This window comes from Eleutherodactylus coqui, chromosome 2, assembly GCF_035609145.1.
Source record: "Eleutherodactylus coqui strain aEleCoq1 chromosome 2, aEleCoq1.hap1, whole genome shotgun sequence".
NCBI classification, from domain to species: Eukaryota; Metazoa; Chordata; class Amphibia; order Anura; family Eleutherodactylidae; genus Eleutherodactylus; species Eleutherodactylus coqui.
In genome coordinates, this window is record NC_089838.1 from 247709210 (window position 1) to 247724876 (window position 15667).

A 15667-nucleotide genomic window follows, 5' to 3' on the forward strand; every position below is an offset into this window, starting at 1 on the left:
AGGCATGTTGAGTAGGATTGTACCTAGGTCTGTCCAGTAAAACGGGTATCAATTGTTAAAATTCTACTGTTATGGAAACCTAATGTACCAGTGTATTGTATTTATATATCTGATGTGGATATTGTATCTGTGTAATTCCCTCTTAACCTGAAGGATTTATGATGTATGCAAAGTTATCAAAGTATATACTGTATGGTATATTGCTTGTTCAATAAAACAAGTTTAAAAGAAAAAAGGAGGAGGTGCAATTTGTAACTCTTATTTTCATACTAAAGGAAATGGGTTAGATTGAATGTTTTTGCCACTAGTAAAACAAGGGCAGAGTATGTAGAAAATTCATTTGTGGTGCAAACAGCCTGGCAGTTTACCATATTAGGAATAGTAGGTATGCAGTAAAATTTGGGTAAAATGCTTGGATTTATCATATTTGTCTGTCTTCTTGGGTAGTGGGAAGGAAGGAAGGAAGGAAGGAAGGAGGGAAGGAAGGAAGGAAGGAGGGAAGGAAGGAGGGAAGGAAGGAAGGAAGGAGGGAAGGAAGGAAGGAAGGAAGGAAGAAGGGAAGGAAGGAAGGAAGGAAGAAAGTAAGGAAGGAGGGAAGGAAGGAAGTAAGGAAGAAGGAAAGGAAGAAAGGAAGAAAGGAAGGAAGGAAGGAAGGAAAGAAGGAAGGAAGGAAGGAAGGAACGAAGGAGGGAAGGAAGGAAGGAAGGAAGGAAGCTGGTACAACTCATTGGGCAGCATGGTGGTTCAATGGTTTTGCATTGTGGCGCACATAAGACCAAGGACAACATCCAAACTGATTTTGTATGTTCTCTCTGTGTTTGCGTGGTTTTCCTCCCACACTCCAAAAACATGCTACCAGGTGAATTCAAAAATTGTGAGCCCCAGTTGGGACAGAAGCCATAAAATTAAGTGCTATGAAATATGTATGTGCTATATAAATAAACATAAGTATTAGTAACTTACAAGTCCCTTACTTTGATTTATCGCACAGTAGCCGTTGATTGAGCCTCGTGTGGTCCAGAGTGTTAAGGCATCAGAAATGCAGTCCTAAGCTCTCACTCACGACCTGAAGGTTGTGGGTTCAATCCCACCTTGGCTCAGGTAGACATCCTTCTGAGGCTGGTAAAATAAGTACCCAGCTTGCTGGGGGTAAAAGATGACTGGGGAAGGCAATAGCAAAACAGTCTGCCAAGGAAATGTCACGATGTGATGTCAGTCATGACTTTGTGCTTGCACCAGGGGACTTTACCTACTTAGTCCTTGATTATCTTTTTAATTTAGCAGAGCTTTAGTCAACTTTTATAGAAGTATTTATCAACAAAACATCAAAAAGAAGAAAGAATGAAGGAGGGGAAGGAATCCTGACAAGAACAAAGAAACATGGGAAGCACAGAAGAAAGGAGGATTGATAAGATGAGAGGCAGAGAGGAAGGAAGAAAGTTAGTTGAAAAGTGGTGCAACTCATTAGTCCTGTTAGACAACTTTCTTTCCCTTACCTCATAATGTACACATCTACCATGATTTTGATCCAAAATAGCATGTATGCTTTTAGTAAATTTGGAGCATTTTATTATATCTTACACATGCCCTCTTTTCTAAACACTGTTCAAACTGCTGATGGAGGCAGAAAAGTGTCTAAAATATCTAAAACACATCAAATACTCATAAAACGCCACATACTTAATTATTCTGCTGCATTTTGCTTACTAAATCTCCCAATTAGCTTTTGTTTGTGCTATTTTCAATGTATTAGCAATGGCAGTTAAAAAAAAAATCATGGTCATTTTTTGCCATTTTCTTCTCTTGGGCTACCATACTTAAAAATATGTCAAAAGGAAAACCAGCTTTTATGTGCCCTTTTAAAGGGCATAAATAAAGAGGGGGCCTAATCGCCTTCTATATACTTTAATGGGATTGTCTGTTAATAAAGGATATTTAACAATCTGGCATGTAGCATGCCCCTTTAAATAAGACAGTTCAGCTCTCTTGACTAGAGATGAGCGAGCATACTCGTTAAGGCGTTTTACTCGAGAGAGCATCGCCTTTTTCGAGTACCTGCTGGCTCGTCCCTGAAGATTTGGGGAGGCAGGCGCGGGGGTGAGTGGGGGGTTGCGGAGGGGATCGGGAGGAAGAGAGAGATCTCTCTCAATGTCCACCCCATTCCCCTCCGCCGCCCCGTGCCGCTCCCCGCAGCCCCCCCCCCCGAATCTGCAGGGACGAGCCAGTAGGTACTCGAAAAAGGTGATGCTCTCTCAAGTAAAACGCCTTAACGAGTATGCTCGCTTATTTCTACTCTTGACCTTTTTACTCTAAGTACTTGTATTTCCCATAAAATAACATTTCTTTAACATCTTTTCTTAATTCTTTGTGTTTTCGCTATTCTTCTTGCCAATGAGGGAATGTCTTTAGTGGGCAGGACTTTAGTCCTGCACTGGTCTGCGTATTGTTGCTTTATATCTAGGGCTGGCTTCATACAGATGTATTTGTGCGCGCAAAGTTTGAGTGTGCCATATGCAGTGAATAGATCCCATTGATTTCAATTGGTTTGTTCACATGCGCATATTTTGAGTGTAAAAAGACAGAACATGCTCTGTTTTCCTGCATATTTGCGCACTAAAGGTCCCCATAGAGGTCAATGGGCATGCGTAAATGCGCGCAATACACAAGGAGATGCATGAAATACTACGTAATTCCGCTGGAAAAAGAACACATCTGGAACCAATTAGGCATTTAAATCAGTGCGTTTGTTTGTCACGTTCAAATAAACATGTTCTTCGGGCAGAAAAGGTACAGTAGAACTCAGCGATATGCGTGTCAAAAAGCCTCGTTCATAGCACAAAAACGTTGTGCTAAGACGCTGGCGCCCGTGTCCAAGGGTTATATGCTATTGCTCCTTATACCGTGTTTTTTTGGAAAATAAGCCCTATCCCAATAATAAGCCCTAGCTAAGCTACATGAAAAGAAAACAAAACAGCAATACTCACCTAGCTGATGTCGGCTGAGTCCCTCGTGCTGGTCTTGGCGCTGCGGCAGGCTGCCGTGTCCTCAGCATTGATGCAGCACTCTCTTTCTGGTGACGGTGCTTTGAATACCCCACCTCCATCTAGCGAGTGCTTTGATTGGATCACGAGTACTGCTGGCTCAGCTAATCAGAACCGGCGCTCGCTCATTTACGGCGATTCAGTGAATGACATCACTGAATGCCTGTGATTGGTTCATTAAGTGCCGACTCTAATTGGCTGAGCCAGCGGTGCTAGTCATCCAATCACAGCCCTTGCTTGCTGGAGACGGGGTATTCAAAGCCTCGTCACCAGAAAGAGAGTGCTGTGTCAGTGCTGAGGATTACAGTGCCACCTGCCACAGTGCTGGAGGCCAGCGTGAGGGACCCAGATGCCGCGGCCCATGTGAGTATAAGACCCCCCCGAAAATAAGACACCGTGCCTATTTTGGAGCAAAAATTAATATTAGACATTGTCTTATTTTCTGGGAAACACGTAGTTGCACAATACAACTGATTAGGTTCCTTCACAAGCCTGTTGCTCCCAAATGCAGTAGAAACTCCTCAAGAACTAGCAATGTAATGGCAATTTTCGATGCAGTTTTTATTCGATATGAGGTCAGTGGGTAGAGAACACCCTCATACATGCCAGAGATTCCCAGGGCCAAAACTCAAATAAAACATTATGAGGAGACAAGTATAGTCCCCATGTATCAATCTTGTGGCAGTTTTATTTTAGTTTTTGTTTGTTTGTAGCAACTTTTTGTAGTTTGTTTAGCAACAAATGTAACTAATATCTCATCCTTCCATTTTAAGCTATTTGGCTAGTGGCATGCAAATGTGACTTACTTGCACACCTTAAAAAAGTTTTGTTTGATATATAAGGCGAAAAAGTTATTCTGCCAAAAAAAAAAATGCCCACCTGGCTCTCATTAACCACAAAGTGGCACATGTAGGGCAAACATTAATTCTTTTTGGCACAAATCCTTATGTGTAGAGAACCTCATGCTCTCCTATGAAAACCTAAATGCTGTGTAAATCCATCCTCATCATATTCTATAATGTCACAGGTAGGAATGGTGATGGGTCAAGGCCAGATATGGAAAAGTGATTAATCAGTTTCACTGTTCACATGCTGCCTGGCATCGTAAGTGAATATCCATTAGCCTATAAAAACTTCTACTGCAATATAAATGGGAATGAGCATGTGACGAGCTATGAAGCAGCCATTGTATATCACTGAACATGCATTAACGCTGAGCAATTATGGCCAATTACCATACTTGGTCTCAGTTTGTATCGTTCATTGGATCAGAACCAGAACCAACACGTCTACCACTCCTTCATAGAAAGTAACCGATACGACGCACGTTTATACAAGAGGACTGTAAAATGCCCTTTACAAAACTAGTCTGCCGGGTTAAAAAATAGTAGTGAGTTGCATCTGTTCCTTCTCGAAGAAGCAGCAGAATTTTTTTTAAAGGATAGTTTCACATGCAGCATTCTTTTTGGAAAAATTCTGTCTTTTTTGTGTCTTTCTCTTAGAGTTTTTTTCTTAGTTCCCCCCCCCCCCCCCTAATATGCTATGGACATGTTATATGAAAGTCGAGAATGACATAAAATGCCATACAATGTTTTTTTGTTTGTGAGGTTTTTTGAATATTTGGTGAATTTTTGGGTTCAGCATGTTCTAGGTATAATGTTTTCCTAGTACTTTATCCCTAGAGGTGTCTATAGGAACAGAAAAACAGCAAAAAAAAAAGCATGTTAAAAATGTAATGAATAGGAAAATTGCAAACAAAAATATATTGCGGAAAAAAAATGGCTGAAATTCACAGCATTAAAAATAAAAAAAGGACAAAAAAGTATGGGTGAATGGAGCCAGAAAAAAATGGAAGACCATGTAAGAATGTGTATTAAATTAAAACATTGGAAGAAAATTAAGTCAAACATGTCTGGTATGATCACCATTTTTGTCTGAGGGTTGTATCCTAAGTAGTGTTAGGATATAAGAAATGTGCAGGAAAATGGAACAGGCTGCAAATTAAACACAAATATGGTTGTGCGAATCCGGCCTAAGTACTCTTTTAGACAACCATATGTGAAAAGGGGCATGATACAGCGTAATGTATTTGTGCAATGAACGAGGGCGATGAGGTAGATTTGTACACGTATCGCGGCGTGGTACTGTACTTTTTGCTCACACAAAGCCTGTTCACATTCAACCCCCCCCCCTTCCCGCCCCACCGATTTAAAAGGCCATTTAGCCTAATGAGGTTCAGATATGCTCTGTTTTTCACGGAATTGCGCAGTGCGTTACACTTTTGTGCACCTCCTATAGACTTCTGTGGGGGGCAATATGCAGAAAGATAGAGCAGGTCTGATTATTTTACACATGCAGATTCATGAGAACGAACCCATTAACGTCAAAAGCCTCGATTTGTTTCACATTGTGCACGGATATATTTTATGTGCACAAAAATGTGTGCAAATATGGTCGTCTGACGAAGCCCCAAGGGCTTAAACAGATGACGTGTTTGCAGAGGTTTTTGCGTGCGTGATCTTCATGCCCATGAAATGTGACACAGCAAACTATTGATTTTAATGGATTCATTCTCGCGAGCGCGTTTCTCACACGCTAAATCTCCATGCAAGAAAAGATAGGTCTCGGGAGCGTGCGCGAAAAGATAGGTCTTGCTGTATCTTTCTGCATGTTACGCAGAAAACTGCCATATGGAAGCTTAAAAAAAAGGAGGGTGTGAAAAAAAAAAAGACAGCTGGCCGTAATTTGGCTTTAAATAGCCATTCTGTTCCACAAGAAGTAACGCGTGCGTATGAACTGGAATTTAGAGCGCAAAAATTACAGTAATATACGCTGACACGTGTATCAGCCTGTTTAGGGCCATCGCCAAACCTAGTTCATGCGCGAATACGGCGGGCATATTTACGCATACGATCACCTGTTTAACCCCTAAGGCTACCTTTACATGGAGGAACTATAATTCAGATAATCACTTTGAAAAGTCATTGAAGTCTATGAACAGCAGTTGTTTGCTTTTACACAAGCGATGGTTGTCATTAGTTGTTCGCCAAGTTATTGTTCGTAGGGAAAATCTATATGCAAATTTGTTCACAAGTAATTCCAATACGAATGACTGTGACTTTACACCAGAAGACTTTTGATCAACTAGTAACTATCTTTTTGGTAAGCTGATACTAAATGACGAGTGACTTATTGCTTCTCACCCGGGTTCAGTGTAGATGACTATCCTTTGAATCTGGTCTTTCAAGCGATTATTTAGCTACTAGTCATCCTTTGTAAAAGTACATTTACCTGCTGATGAAGGAGAAAATGTGGAACAACGCATTGATCCTCATCAAAATAATCAATAAAATCCTTATACAGATAATCTTAGTCCAACCAACCAAAGTTTATTGGGGGTGCAAGACCTCCGCCCGTTTCACATTTAAGGCAAATGAAGCTTTGATCCAAACTGATGCAGTCCGCCTTAATTCATTACTCACTATGTATCTTATGCCTTAAAACTTTTTAGTAACTTTTTATATGAAAGTCAGCTATTTTAGTGGCTTACTGGACCTTGATAGTATATGATTGATGCCTAAGCGATGAGAAAACATATAGAAAAAAACCCCTAAATAACTGTATCTGTGCCATTTAAATGGATGTGTATAGGACATGGATTCATCATCAAATAAATGCATTCATAGGATGGAAAAAAACTTCCTGGGTTAGTACTGTAAGCCCATTGAAAGTGACTGAGGAGTCATACACTGGACTCATACACAGGCAGGCTGTTCTGTCTCTTACAAGCAGGCAGTGATTACTCAAAAGTAAACTTGTAAGGTTTCCGTTGCTCCAATGAACCCATTCCCTCCCCCTTCTAACGGTCACATTTCTGCCTGCGATTTTCTCTGTCCTTGTCTCTCTCTCGCCCTTTCTCACATTTAAACAAGCTTTACTTTTCTTGGCTTCTATGGGCCCTCAGTAGCGGAGTGCTGGCACACTATGTGGTCCTAGAGGCTGGATGAACACAGCTTTTGTTACTGGTGAGAAGTTGGACATTGGAGACACAGAGCCGGGTTTGTTTAGTAGGGGAGGAGGATGGGGGAGGAGAACGAGGGAGTGGGCTTGGCGTCATCTTGTGGTAATGAAGAAAAAAATCTTAACATTGGAAAACGTAATAGGAACGAAAAGAAGGAAGTGCTACATTTAAATGAAAACTTTTTTAAACTGTGGTTTTCAGGGATGGTATGGATAGCGATATTATAGACCGCCGAGTAGTAGCCATCAGTGATAGCTGAATGTGCGCTCAGAGCTGCAGGTAGGATGCGATGGGTTAATAAATGCAACACGAGTGCCAATTTGCTTATGTGTATACAGATAGAAGCTTAAAGAGATTTTGTCATCTACTTTTAGCCTATTATGGTAAGCTTATGGGCTGAAAGTAGTTGACCCACGCAGTCCGGGGATGTAAGAGTTATAAATTACCCCCCTGTTGTTACCCCAGTGTCAGCATTGAAAGCCAAGTGGCGGTTTTCAGTGCTCACAACGGTGGAACATCGGGAAAGGTAAGTAGAACACTTACACCCCCGGACTTAGAGGGTCACCTACTTTTAGCCCAACAGAGCTAATAGAAGGTGACAGGGTGTCTTTAGACTTGATGGCACAGATGCCGTTGCCACGTTAAAGTGCAAAAAAAGTTATCTAAAAGAAAATCTAACTTTTTTGCCCACAGCAGCCAATCACAGCACAGCTTTTACTTTACTTTAGTGGTATAATGAAAGAAAGCTGCACTGTGATTGGTTGCTGTGGGCAAAAAAGACAGATTTTCCCTTAGACAGCTTTCATAAGAGTGTGGTGTCGGGCTACTTGGCCCATCCTAAATATTCATGTCAGAGCACAAGAAAACATAGAACTATGTAGCTTATGAGCCTTCTTGTAACAACTATTTATTGTCATCTGCTCCTGCCATTTTTGTACTTGAACATGGTGCAAGATACGCTTCATGACTGCGTCTCACAATATAGGGGATCGTCCAGGATGAGAAAAAAAGTTTGTCCAGAAACAGCGCCACCTCTAACCATGGTCCGTGTCTGGTATTGCATCTCATCCCTATTCCTGTAAACTGAACTGAATTGCAAAAGCAGAGAGAATTCATGCATAATATGGCACTGTTTCTGGAAAAGGAGCAGCCCTTTTTTTTCTAGCCCTGGACAAACCTCTTTAATGTAGTTTTCAGTCTTATCCATTCGCCTTGTCACAGACTGAGATATATAAAGTCTCAAACTGCAATTTTGTATATGCTGAAGATGTAACTTGTGCTGCTTATAAGGATGGAACAAGAGAAGTTCCCATCCTGGCAATTTAAACAAGATTCACTGTATTTGCAGTGGTGTATTGCATTATCCTGTAGGGGGAGCACAAGAGCAATCCGTTGTGGCATAATAGGATTGCAATGTCTAACTGGAAGCAATGGAAGATAAAGTCTAACTGGACACTATCTATCTATCTATCTATCTATCTATCTCATATCTATCTATCTATCTCATATCTATCTATCTATCTATCTCATATCTATCTATCCATCTATCTATCTCATATCTATCCATCTATCTATCTCATATCTATCTATCTATCTATCTATCTATCTATCTATCTATCTATCTATCTATCTATCTATCTATCTATCTATCTATCTATCTATCTATCTATAACTATCTATGTACTTACTTTTCCACCAATCCATTCATTCCTGTTTCCATCACTGATATATATAATGTCCTGTATAAATATACAATTAAAGTGTCTTTTCCGTGGTCAGAGTACCGTGCGTTCCGTCCTACACAGTCCATACCTGTGTTCTTTCTATCGTGATGACAAATGTTTCTTCTTTCCACAAGTTACACAAATTCCTCAATATTTATTTTCTTTTTTTGCGTCTCTATTTCCATATCATCTTAAAATAACCCAACTCCCTGATTTTCCATATGAAATGCCCACTTTGAATAGCTACTGCTGAACGTATTCAGCCTCAACTGGAATGCTGGTAATACAGGAAACCTTAATATAGTGGTTTAAGGGATGAAAGTGGAAAGTTTGACAGACAGAGCAGTCATAAGTACGTTAGCAGCTTTCCTGTATGTACCCTCTCCTCCCTCCACCTTGAATAGAGATTTATATTCCAGCCAGCCAATAGTCAGGTCTTTGCCTTTCCGCTATAAACCCCTATTTTCTGTCACTAAGAATGATGTAGTGTGTGCCGATGTCTCTCTCAGAGAGTGCTACGTAGTCTATGTACAGAATATTTGCATCTAGTTTAATAATACTTTACACCGTCTATTGTCACTTATTCCAGAATGATGTGTCTCTATACCTAATAATGCCTTAAAGATATAGCAGAGTAAAAATGGGAGCTGTGGTATCTTACCTGGGATTTTTACATAGTTAGAAATTAATTACAACCAGTTAATCAGCCTAACGAGTTCAATGATAAGTCCAGCTCTCCTACGTCTATATGCAGTATTCTTGTTTTATTGACAGACAATCGTGTCCAAGTTAAAGCATACCTGCACTTTAACTTCGGAGCGCTCCTTCTCTGTCGGCTGGTTTTGGCTTCTTCTAGCAGCTGGAGACGGCTCTATATAGCGCTATATATCCTGCACTGTCAGCTGTTTTCTACTCCTTCCGGCAGCTGAAAATGGCTCCATATAGCGCTATATATCCTGCTCCTTTGGCTATTTTCGGCTCCTTTCGGCAGCTGAAGGCGGCTCTATATAGCGCTATATATCCTGCTCCGTTGGCCATTTTCATCTACTTCTAGCAGCTGAAGGTGGCTCCCTATAGCACTATATATCCTCCTCTGTTGGCCATCTACGGCTACTTCCGCCAGCTGAAGACGGCTCCATATAGCGCTATATATACTGCTCTGTTGGCCATTTTTGGCTTCTTCCGGCAGCTGAAGACGGCTCCATGTAGCGCTATATATACTGCTCTGTTGGCCGTCTTCAGCTACTTGCGTCAGCTGAAGACAGCACCATATAGCGCTCTGTTGGCCATTTTCAGCTACTTGCGTCAGCTGAAGACGGCACCATATAGCGCTCTGTTGGCCATTTTCAGCTACTTGCGTCAGCTGAAGACGGCTCCATATAGCGCTATATATATCCTGCTCCCTCAGCAGTTTTCAGCCCCTTCCGGCAGCTGAAGACGGACCCATAAAGCACTATATAGCGCTATATGGGGCCATCCGACTCATGGAAGGAGCCAAAAACGGCTGACGGAGCAGGAGCGCTCCGAAGTGGACGGTACTTTTTAAGTTCAATTTGGCGATCCTGTAGAAGTCGATAAAGCGCATACCTGGACCACAATTACAGCATTATGAATGCACTGCTTGATGCATCCATAAGATTAATACCTACTATATATCAGTGCATTTATCAACTACTAGGCGACAAAGAAAATTAATTTATTAACATTGATAAATCGTGAATTTACTAACTATGTGAAACCTCGTCATCTGCGGCTGTAATGGGTATATTCTGATGAGCCAGGAAAGGCTGTCATGAATCAAAGCCAGCAGAGCAATAGGTCCAACAGCTCCACTTGTTGGCTGAGAGTGCACTCAGCACATCTTACCATACAGTAAGATAAATGACTGGCTGGAGCTTGCATACATTATATATTGGGCTTACACCAGTACATCCATTTATCATACACAGTATAGATGTAGCAGAGCTGAATGTGTCATTTAATACTTTGGCACTGTCTTCTCTGGGCATTCTGATACATATATCAGCACAATTCAGTTGGTTTACCTGCAGTCCTATGTAAAACCACATATAAGGCTACACAATGAGACACTGTCACCTGTAAGTCACTGTAAACGTCTGTTTCTCTATCCGAAATAAAGTTGCTAGTAGCCTGGCGACTATTGCAAAATGTCTGACATTGTCAGATTTATTGCAATGGTCACAAGGTCATTTCAGATATTTTTTCCATTAGAGACCTTTCATACTGGACGGAATATTCCGCTACACTCTTGTGGAATATGCTGTCCCTAAATTCTCCACCAAAATCTGCTCAGCTGTGGATTTTGGTGCAGAATTGCCGGCAGGATTTTGCTAATTTCAATTCCGCATGTTAGCATTATGAATTTTGGGGTTGACTGTTCCCCAGGAGGGCATACATCACAATGCTGTTGCGAAATATTCTATCCTACACGAAGGGTCCCTTAGAGAGACACTGAGATTGCTGACAAGTAGCAGTTTTCAGTACCTCAAGGGCGATGTCGCATCACCAGTGTGTCCTAATCACTTGGTATCACAATGAATTGTACCAAATGACAGTGTAACGTCTATGACAGCCGGAATTCCATTCATTTATTTCCATGTTATTGCCAGTTATATCGCTATATTTTCGCACACCAGCAAACACACACACACACATGTATATATACATAAGATATATGAATTCTATAAAAGACATTATATAATAGAGTGAATACAAAAGTTGTTACCTTTAAAAGTTCAGTGCACTATTTGAATATCTATGTCCCATACACCTGGCAGAAAACTTTTGTGTCGTTGGGTTACTTGTTGGAGTCTTGTTTCTTTGAGGAGAATATTTATCTTCTTTAGGATATTTTCTTCAGCAGCCTCCAGATGTTTCCCAGCCTTCCCACCTTTAGAATGCAAAATCCCCCTTATAGGTATAGACTGTCAGGTCCTTTGCAGGCAGTTGAGGCAACAGCAGGAGAAGCAGCAAGGCTGTAGTGTATTGTAAGTGAGTGTGAAGGAAAGAATTTTTTTTCACAATCAGACCAAGTTTAGCAGGCACTGACTTTCAGACTCCTCCTGTCAACTTTTTTTCTCCCCCAGATAACTCCTGGAAATGCCTGCTGATTGCTAAGTCTGCTGGACCCTCCTGCAAAGGTAGCCAGGGGTAGCAGACTGGAGGCAGAGGGGTTGCAAAAAGGAGTAGGAGTGTTTTACACCAATGGGACAAGCTCCTGCCTCCTGGGGTGTCCCAACTTTGGGAAAGTTTTATATATATATATATATATATATATATATATATATATATTTCAGGGTTTAAACCATAAGAGGCTCAATAGATCATGTATTTTAATGCAGGTAATAAAAAAAGCACATAGATCTACCATAGCAGAACTGAATTTGTTCATCCAGCCAAGGATTTAAAAGGATGCACTACCTTTACCTTCAGTCCTAGGATATGTCATCACAATGCTCGGTTCCAAAATCAGATCACATTTAGTCTCCTATATCTATATAACCAAAATGTTTCCACTATGTTTCATTACTTTGTATTACCTGCCGTGATCTACCTGATGCGTAAACCTATGTCCCTGCATGTTCTACTTGATACAGGGACTAGTGTTGCAAAATGCTTTAAAATATCATTTAGATCCATGACATTATTTTATACATTGAGGGTAAAGGTATTGAAGTCAATTAAAAAGGCAGCAAAGGTTTTCCCTCTTTCCATTTGCTCTTCGGTCAGATACAATCTATTTCCCTGTTATCAGCCAGATCAGGAAGGTTACAGGTTGTAGTGTTGCTCACTGCAATTACTGATAGAAAATCATTGCTGCTCTGATAATCATGACTTTATCTCATATATGTCTGGGTCAAATCAGAATGTTCAGAAGACCTGAGAACGATATTAGCAACTTATATCAGTTTTGCACTTTAGTGTAAATGGCCCTTTAAGTTAATTTTTTCACCCTGAATATAATACAAATGTAGCAATAATTTCACAATTTTGTTAGTTAAAACATGTTAGATCAATTGCCATGAGTCAAGATAATGTAGTGGCAAATTCCTGTAGTAGGGATGTTAGCAGAGAGCTCATAAATTCTTCAAATTCACCTTCAAAAATGTTACTGGCCATGTAATAGCTTTGGTAGCTGTAGGTCAAGTGCTTGTTCGACCATTAGCCTTTCCTCCTAGCCCTTAGTAGAAAGACAGATTAGTAAGTTGCTGCTAGACACCTCTGGCAGCGGCTTCTCTCTCTTGAGTACAGAAGGATCACTGTGTTAAAATCCAAAATCGGTAGAACTCAGTCCACATTAGGTGATCAGCTGGTTCATATATTGTGTATGGCCAGCTTAAAAAGGTTGTCCCGCGCCGAAACGGGTTTTTGTTTTTTTTTAACCCCCTCCCCCTGTTCGGCGCGAGACAACCCCGATGCAGGGGTTAAAAAAACAACCCGCACAGCGCTTACCTGAATCCCGGTGGTCCGGCGTCTTCATACTTACCTGCTGAAGATGGCCGCCGGGATCCTCTGTCTCCGTGGACCGCAGGGCTTCTGTGCGGTCCATTGCCGATTCCAGCCTCCTGATTGGCTGGAATCGGCACGTGACGGGGCGGAGCTACACGGAGCCCCATTGAGAAGATAAGAAGACCCGGACTGCGCAAGCGCGGCTAATTTGGCCATCGGAGGGCGAAAATTAGTCGGCTCCATGGGAACGAGGACGCCAGCAACGGAGCAGGTAAGTATAAAACTTTTGATAACTTCTGTATGGCTCATAATTAATGCACAATGTACATTACAAAGTGCATTAATATGGCCATACAGAAGTGTATAGACCCACTTGCTGCCGCGGGACAACCCCTTTAAATGGGTTGCCTGGGATTTTTACTATCGATGACCTATCTTCCAGACATTGACGGCAGTGACGGCAATCAGATGATCAGTGGTGATCCCGAGCAGTGGACCTGAGCAATTAATATTGATGACCTAACCTGAGTGTTAGGTTCACTGTTGAGACACAATCTTCTGCTTCAGTGTCTGACAGAAATGGGCGTTATCCCATTTTCTCTGTTCCCTGAGCTTATATTTATTCTTGTTCAGCACTCCTAGGGTTAATGGTTTCTGGGTCTTCTGCTCTAATCACCGCTCTATATAGCCGCTCTGTGCCTTCCAGATCTTGCTGCAGTGTTGATGTGACATTAGTTCCCTTCACTTCATATTCAGCCGCTGCTTCTGTAGTTTCCATGCTCCCTGCTCGTGTTCTGTGTTCTCCGTTCGTGTATCCTGCTGTCTGTTATCCTCGTGAGTCTGCCTCTCTGTTCATCCCTGTCAGTTTGTACCTCCTTTGTTCCTGTATGTCCCGGTATTGTTCTGTAGTTTATTTTATAGGTTTCCTGTCCTGTCAGCGTCAGTCAGCACCTAGAAGAAGACTGTGGGGTCGTCATTATTGGGACAAGTGCTCCGCTTATAGGCAGGGTCTCCCCTCCTGGTTATTAGTTCAGGGCAAGATACCTTCCGTAGTTTCTACCTGCAAACGGGGTTCGTACATCCGGTATCTTACCTCCTACGCTGGGGTCGGCTGTCAGCCATGCTGGACTGGATCATCATTTACCCGGTAGGTTGACACAGTGGTTCCACGTCCACAGTCCTTACATTGAGGATAGTAAATTCAAGGACTTCCAAATAATGGACTTCTCATATGAAATGGTTGTGCTTGTCTGGGTACAACTCCAATGATTGCCTGATTTTACATGTTGCGCCTTCTGAGATTATAGTTATATATTTGAATATTTTCTGATATTGATTTTTAGGTCTGAATATATATTTTGAACCTAAACATGAGGAGGGGCAGGTTGTGAGGAGTCAAGTCTGTAGAGTAGCCAAATGAGATCATATAAAATTCTGCATTGTATCCAATAAAGACTCTTGCGAGGATTGAAATGCGTTACATTGTATCATTTATCCTCATGGTTCATTAAATTTAGCTGGACCTAATTGGATAGTGTCAGGTACTTCCAATCTTGGTTTCTCACACAGCAGCGCCATTGTTGGTGTTCTTCTACTTGTTTCATCTCTATCCTGGGCATAGGTTGTCAATAATAAGAGTTTTGGACAGCTCCTTGACGAGTTCTCGGGTATAAGGTAAGACATGAAATAAGCCTTGCTATATGGTTAGATGGATGGTTGAATGTACAACTCTACAACAGAAGGTGGATGTTGTATGATTGCTTCAATAAGAATTGTACAGTACAATACATAAAGAACAGATCTACATATGTCTAGAACTTACATAGAAAATACACCAATGTATAGGCAAGATGTTACTTAAAACTTGTAAAGTTCTTCTGCCTGTGAACTCGTGCCGTATAAAGCAGAGGTGCACAACCTTTTTTGGACCGAGATTTGCAAGACTGCAACACTCCTAATGGCCACAATAAATGTTAGAGGCAGCGGTGTACATAGAAGAGTGGGTGCCCCATAGCAAAGATGAAAATGGGCCGGCCCCTTATTAAGGTACTCAATTTTAACACCCAGCATAGAAGGGTCCCCTCCACTCTTTTTTCATGACCCTAAAAACAATTTCCAATTCCCTTATTTTCTAGCAATTCAGTTCCTCTGAAGGGAACATTCTGCATTGTTTCTAGCACCCAATAGAAAAGGAGGTGGAACCGAAAATCATTGGATCCCTTTCAACATGGGCCGCATGTAGAGATGAGCGAGTGGACTCGCTAAGGCAAATTACTTGAGCGAGTATTGCCTTTTGCGAGTACCTGCTCGCTCGTCTTAAAAGATTCGGGTGCCGGCAGGGGGCGGGGAGCGGCGGGGGAGGAACGGGGGGGGGGGGGGGGGATCTCTCTCTCCCCGCTCCTTCCTGATCA

The 15667-nt window shown here is 41.6% G+C and overlaps 1 protein-coding gene across 2 annotated transcripts in view; it reads right to left on the reverse strand.

Moving 5' to 3' along the window:
- Positions 1 to 11837, reverse strand: part of ACAN (aggrecan) — a 109574-nt gene extending 97737 nt beyond the window's left edge. The window contains exon 1 of one of the 2 annotated variants that reach the window (XM_066592810.1): positions 11533 to 11837. The gene's annotated coding sequence lies outside the window, so the exon portion shown is untranslated. The remainder of the gene's footprint in view (positions 1 to 11532) is intronic. The other variant, XM_066592811.1, reaches the window with a different exon arrangement.
- Positions 11838 to 15667: the final 3830 nt, after the last annotated feature.